Source organism: Papaver somniferum, chromosome 1, assembly GCF_003573695.1.
Source record: "Papaver somniferum cultivar HN1 chromosome 1, ASM357369v1, whole genome shotgun sequence".
Lineage (NCBI taxonomy): Eukaryota > Viridiplantae > Streptophyta > Magnoliopsida > Ranunculales > Papaveraceae > Papaver > Papaver somniferum.
Genome location: NC_039358.1, coordinates 87,332,286 through 87,339,648, shown reverse-complemented (window position 1 = coordinate 87,339,648; position 7,363 = coordinate 87,332,286).

The window sequence follows — 7,363 nt, the reverse complement described above, 5'->3', positions numbered from 1 at the left end:
TATGCTTGAGTGCAAACTCGTGTACATCAATTGGAATTTCGCATCAGGGTACTTCCTCTTGTAGTCAATAAGTACGCCAACCAAGGAGATTCTTTAGTGCCTTCCAAGGTTCGTTGTAGATATCTAGGGTCTGGAGTAAAGGTTTTGTGGGTACACCTCTGGTAAACCCTCCGGAAAAAACACTCCGCCACTAGGGCCACCTAAGGGTTCAAATGATTTTCCTTTCTAGAATAAATTTGCTCGAGGACTAGCAAATAATAAGTTTAGGGGTATTTGATAGATGCATTTATGTGTCTATTTTGTTCTCAATTTTCTGTATTGTTAGACTCGATTAAGTACTTATTGTGTTATTTTGTGTTCTTGTAGGAAATTTTAGAGAAATAAGCCCTTGAGGCGAAATGGGCTTAAAAAGCAGTGTTTTACACCCCGGAGAAATGTACCGTAGGCACCCCAGAAATGCAGCGGAAGCGTCCCAGAAATGTCCGGGAGGAACCCATAAAAATTACTATTTCCACCCCAATTGATATTCGCACCCCAGCACTCTGGATAAGGGGCACCTTCTTCAACAATTTGAATTTGTGTTTTGGCGGGAAATGAAGTTTTCAACTGGCAGAATTGTGATCGTCAAAATGAATGGGTTAGAGTGCGATTCAATCGCTCAAACTTGGTAGGAAGTTATGATTTAGCCTAAGGAAGATAGTTTGGGTGTCGAATTTGATCGGAATTGGATGGAAATATCGATTTGATTCTCGAGCTCAAAACAGAGCTACACAGACTGAACACACCCTCTACACGCTGTTGTGTGTGTTTTGGTTATGCATGGAAGTGATTAAGGGACGTTCGACGACTTACTAGGCTTGGGAGAGCTGAATTGGAGTGTGCAGAACCAATTCTAACGTGTGAGAGAGTTAATTTTGGAAATTTTCGTTAGTATTGGCAGCCGAGAATATTTGGATTAAATGGAGAATATATGCAATCAATGGTCGGATTTTTGGCTCCAATTCACTATAAATACAAGGAAAAACAGTTTGGAAAAGGGTGTCGAGAGTTGGGAGGAGAAGAGAGGAAGCTGCAGAGGAAGAATCACGAATTCTCTCTGCTGCTGCTGCTGTTCGTGATGAAGAACATGAAGAACGGACCTGCATCAGCAGTCGTTTATCAACAGTGAAATGACTCGCACACGTGATTCGTAGGTGTGGGTCTTAGAGATACAACAACAATAGCACTTCTTCTGTGTCGTTTAGTGTGGGTCGCACATTCACTGTTTTATTATTTCATCTCCATTTTCATCCTTGTAAACACCCTTTGAGCAATAAATAAATACTTTGAGCGTGTTTTTATCATGATGAGCTAAACCCAACACTGGGACGACGGAGGAGGTCGAGCTTCATACATGGGTAATTTAATTAATTCTTTTTAAGACTTTTGCATTAAAAATTAATTGAAATATGATTTGATTAAATTGGGTGTTATTTGATTAGATGGGTCATGCTTAGATTAGGTGATTTGATGTTCCATGCTTAACATTTACAATCAATTTTTTGAGAATCTACTTTGGCAAAATAAGAGTCCATATAACTTATGTTTTGAGCGATTATTGTCGAGAATAATTCATTGAGCCCTATTTTCTGAAGATTGGCCGAATCATTAGTCCCAGTACTCTTGCCCATATTGTTAATATTTTTTGTATATATTTTTATTTTTAAATCTTTACAAGTCCGAGCAACGAACTTTTACTACCACTTTCAAAATTACAACATCTATTTATTCTATCTCCTACTTCTTGAGACAAAAAGTCGTATGCTATATATAGACTTTGATTATACACTGTTGGTATTTCGAGCCGAGTATACCTCGCCTATCTATATCTCGAAATATGTGTTGGTAAGCTTTCGACCAAGTTTATCTTTACCTAGTGACGACAGTCATGATATGTTTCAATCACTTTGAAAATTGCTTTGACGAAGAATGTTTCAATGATTGGAATGAAAGTTTAGATTACATAACCAATGTGGACATAAGCATTGTTGTGGAAACACATTTATGTATAAGTCCTATTCCTTGAACCAAAGTTTGCGAACTTTGTTGATCAAGAGAACCGGAAGAATGGTGTGAGCCAAGTCCACGAACTCAGTCCGCAAACTGCCGAAGTTCTCATCCCGAGAATTTTTGCTGGAGTTTGTAAACTCTGCCCGGTAACTTAAATCCGCGAACCAAGTCTGCAAACTTAAGAAGGTTATATATCTGAAGATGATTTATGAACTTAAACTTAGAAAGACTAAGGAATGCAGTTTGTGTTGTAGTTTTAATATTGCGGTAAATAAGAGTTCGTTGCTCGGACTTGAAAAGATTTTTAAAACAAAAATATATACACAATATTTGTCACAGGATCAAGAGACACTAGGACACAGGATTCCACCATTAATCATTCACACAATGCATATATTTATTCGAAACAATTATAGCTCAAATCATAAGGACTCTCATTCTTGCCAAGGTAGATTTTTAGAATATTTATTGAATATCACTAGCATGACGCATCAAAAGCACTACGACCAAGCATACATCATCATACGATATCACAACCAATTAAGAAAAATCATAAATCGATTAATAAAAAGTGCAAGTAGTCAAAAAATAATTAATATAATTATCATATGCGTAAAGAACGGCTTCCTCCATCATCCCAGTGTTGGGGTTTAGCTACTCATATTAATCATGTTCTCAAAATACATAATTGATGCCCAAAATTTGATTAAAAGAGTGAAAAAGTATAAAACAGTGAATATACGACCCACAAAAGGCGTCACAAATCAACGATAGAACTGTACTACTGTAAAACAACGATACTTATCTGCTGTTGTTGATGCTGCGGAAAATAAGACTGCTCTGCACAGTCTGTTCTTCGTGTTCTTCAAGGTCCTCTAATGGCAGCAGCAGCAGCAGGTGGGAATTGCTGTAAATCCTTCTTCTTCGCTCCTCTGCGTCCCAAACATTCCCCAATTCTCTCTAAACTTGCCTAGGATACCTCAGCAACTATTTATAACCCAACAACACCGAAATATCTCGCCATAACTTCATATAATCCTCCATTACTCGGCATTGATGAAGAAAATATTCTCGGATATATTTCTTCCAAATTTCTCTCTTCACGCGTCTGTTGGTTGTAAAACTTCCTAAGATAGAGCAACAATCAAAGACAAGATATTCTCTAACTAATTGGCCACGTAAATTCCAAGTTAGAATCAAACAGAATCGATATTATCTTCTCTTCCTGTTTAGCTTTATCTTCATCCCACGGCTCTGGCCCATTTTTCTCGATCCAATTCATTGTACCAAGCCTGTTAGGATATATTAGGTCCATTCCAATCATTTCCAGCGATTGAATCTCGCTCAAAGCCCACATAAGATCGAACCCTAAACTGCCAGTGAAGTGTGCATGGCATAAGATTTTCCCGCCATTTTTTGAATCGTGAAGAAAGGGTGTCCCCCCTAACCATTGTTGGGTGCGAATAGCAGCTGCCTTGGGGTGACCTGGGGGTGTCCCTTAGTAATTAGGTTACCCCTTATCCAAAAGCGAGAGTCCGAATAACACTTGTCCTCCGGGTGCCAAAATCAACTTTTCGAGCCGAATTTCCAAAAAATTTTATTTCCTAAAAATACATAAAAACACAATATTAGTACAAAAATAGAGTTCCAACAATACGGACATTGAGGACAAATTAGACACAAAAATGTGTCTATCAAATACCCCCAAACTTATTATTTGCTAGTCCTCGAGCAAAATTTATTCTTGAAAAGTGACCGAGTTAATCTCGGGTGGGTTTATCAGAGGTGTACCCACAAAAACCAATACTCCAGACCCTAGCTATCTACGCAGAACCTTGGAAAGCACTAAAGAACCTCCTTGGTTGGCATACAATTATTGACTCTAAGAGGAAGAACCCTGATGCGAAATTCCAATTGTTGTACACGAGTTTGCACCCAAGCATACTAAAATTCATATAAGTGACAGAGCTCTACTAAGATAGTTTCACGATGGACATCATACTCGGAGTCAGAATAAGCACATGAAAAGATTAAGAAGATGGAAAGAAAAATGTAGATGGTTGAAAAGCGAACGATGTTTCCCATATCTGTCTGAAGGCCTCTGCCAAGATGAACCTAACCTAAATGACTGAGATACCGGTATGACTAATATTAACACACTGGCATATACAAGGGAACCAGTGGTCAATAACTTAAATCTAGATCAACAAACTGGCAAATACAAGGGAACCAGCAGTTGACTACACATAACAATAACCAATTTTTTTTTTTAACTTAACGGCATGAATAGATCTTTTTGATCCAAGCGCATGCTTCTTGTCAGCAGATTACACGATAGTTCCCACGGGTCCTGCATTCCACGCCTGCTTAGGCGACGGAAACAGGGAGAACACACGCATATTGCTATCCAAGTGTTAATACTTATTCCGATTGGTCTAACTGGTCAGGTCTTTTTTTTTCTTTTTGGGTAACTCAGTCACTCTATTTCACCCTAGCAAAGGTAACAACTTGAATCGTGTGCCCCACCAAATCATTTGAAATAAAAGAAAACTAAAAATAGAAAGTGAAAAGGACTCGACGAGATATGGCGAAACTATCATGTTATTTCTAACACCTGAGCTCTGTGCTTTTATGAATAGACTCTATAGATGTTTCCATCTAGTCAGATTGGTTCCTCAGCTCCTAAAACAAAAATATTTCCATCCACTTAGATTGGTTAGTGCTATCCTTAATAGGCGTAAATTTCTAGGCTCTGGAGTTTATTTATTGCAACTTAAAACTAACAAAAAGTTTCTTCCCCACCCCAAAACTTAAATCTAACATTGTCCTCAATGTTTCTAATGAAAGAGCAGTACAAAAAGTAACATAACACGAGGAGAAGTTGGAAAGATAGTACCTGGGTGAAGAAAATCAAAAACTAATATACAACATACAATCCTCCTCGCTGGTCAATCAAGGGTAAATAGGGTCCTCCAGAGGGACCTCCTCAACATCACCTGTAGGAAAGGGCTCTAAAAAGGGTTTCAATCTCTGACCGTTAACCTTCGAAGAACTACTACCATCCGGTGTCTCGATCTCAACAGCTCCATGAGGAAAAACAGTGCGAACAATAAAAGGACCCGTCCGCCGAGAACGTAACTTCCCAGGGAAAAGATGCAAGCGGGTATCATACAGAAGAACTTTTTGACCTGGAGAAAATGACTTCCGTAAAATGTTTCTATCATGCACAAGTTTCATTTTGTTCTTATACTCCTTCACACTATCGTAAGCATCTATACGAATCTCGTCCAACTCATTGAGATGGAGTTTCCTATGGGCTCCTGCCTCGTCAAGTGAAAAATTTAGCTGCTTAACAGCCCAATAAGCTCTATGTTCTAACTCAAAAGGTAAGTGACATTCCTTGCCATAAACAAGCCGATAAGGAGACATTCCAATGGGGGTATTAAACGCAGTACGGTAAGCCCATAAGGCATCAGTAAGCCTAGACGACCAGTCTTTCCGATTAGGATTAACTGTTTTCTCTAATATACGTTTTATCTCCCTATTGGAAACCTCTACCTGACCACTAGTCTGTGGATGATACGGGGTAGCTACCTTATGTGTAATACCATATTTCTTCATCATAAGCCTAAAAGGCCCATTACAAAAGTGCGACCCTCCATCACTAATTATAGCCCGCGGTGTACCAAAACGTGTAAGTATATTATTTTTCAAGAACTCAATCATAACCCTATGGTCATTGGTTTTACACACAACCGCTTCAATCCACTTAGAGACATAGTCTACAGCGACAAGGATGTATAGGTTACCAAAAGAATTAGGGAACGGACCCATAAAGTCAATACCCCACACATCAAAGACCTCAACAATCAGAATCGGGTTCAAGGGAATCATGTTCCTACGGGAAATGGTTCCTAATTTCTGGCAACGTTCACAAGTAACACAGTAACTATGGGAGTCTTTAAACAACGAAGGCCAATAGAATCCACACTGCAATATCTTAGCAGCAGTCTTCTTAGCACTAAAGTGACCCCCACAAGCATGATCATGACAAAAGGAAATAATACTGGACTGGTCACTCTCAGGTATACATCTCCTAATAATCTGGTCTGGACAATACTTAAACAAATAAGGATCATCCCAAAAGAAATGATTAACCTGAGCTAAAAATCTAGAACGATCTTGTTTACCCCAATGTTGGGGCATTCGACCAGTAACAAGATAGTTCACTATATTCCCATACCAAGGTAATTGGGTAACAAAGAACAATTGTTCATCAGGAAAGCTATCCCTTATAGGAAGGGAATCATCTGGGGAACTAACAACTAGCCTAGAAAAGTGATCTGCTACAACATTTGCGGCACCCTTTTTGTCTCTAATGTCTGGAGAAAACTCTTGCAACAACAGAATCCACCTAATCAATCTATGTTTAGTATCCTTCTTAGACAAAAGATATTTTAAAGCAGCATGATCAGTATATATGATAATCTTAGAACCTAAGAGATAGGGTCTAAACTTGTCTAAGGAAAACACAATGGCTAATAGCTCCTTCTCGGTAGTGGTATAGTTCAACTGGGCATCATTCAGAGTTTTGCTAGCATAGTAAATCACATGAAGTAACTTGTTTTCTCGCTGACCTAGCACAACACCAATAGCATAATATGAAGCATCACACATGATCTCAAAGGGTAGGTTCCAGTTGGGTGCCTGGACTATGGGGGCGGTGGTGAGTAATGACTTAAGCTTCTCAAAAGCCTCTAAACAAGCATCATCAAAGACAAACTTAACATCTTTTGCAAGCAAATTGCAAAGAGGTCTAGACATCAAGCTAAAATCCTTAATGAAACGACGATAAAAACCAGCATGCCCTAAGAATGACCTAATATCTCTTACGGTTTTTGGGACCGGTAAAGTTTTAATAAGGTCAACTTTGGCTCTATCTACCTCTATACCCTTTGAAGATACAATATGCCCTAGAACAATTCCTGAACGAACCATAAAGTGACATTTCTCCCAATTAAGCACTAAATTCTTTTCCTTACACCTAGTCAAAACTAATGACAAATAATGCAAGCACTCATCGAAAGATGAACCAAACACTGAAAAATCATCCATAAAGACCTCTAAGAACCGTTCTACCATGTCATAAAATATGCTCATCATGCAACGCTGAAAAGTCGCAGGGGCATTACATAGCCCGAAAGGCATGCGTCTATACGCAAAGGTACCAAATGGACAGGTAAAAGTGGTTTTCTCCTGGTCTTCTGGGGAAATAACGATCTGATTATATCCAGAGTAGCCATCTAAAAAGCAG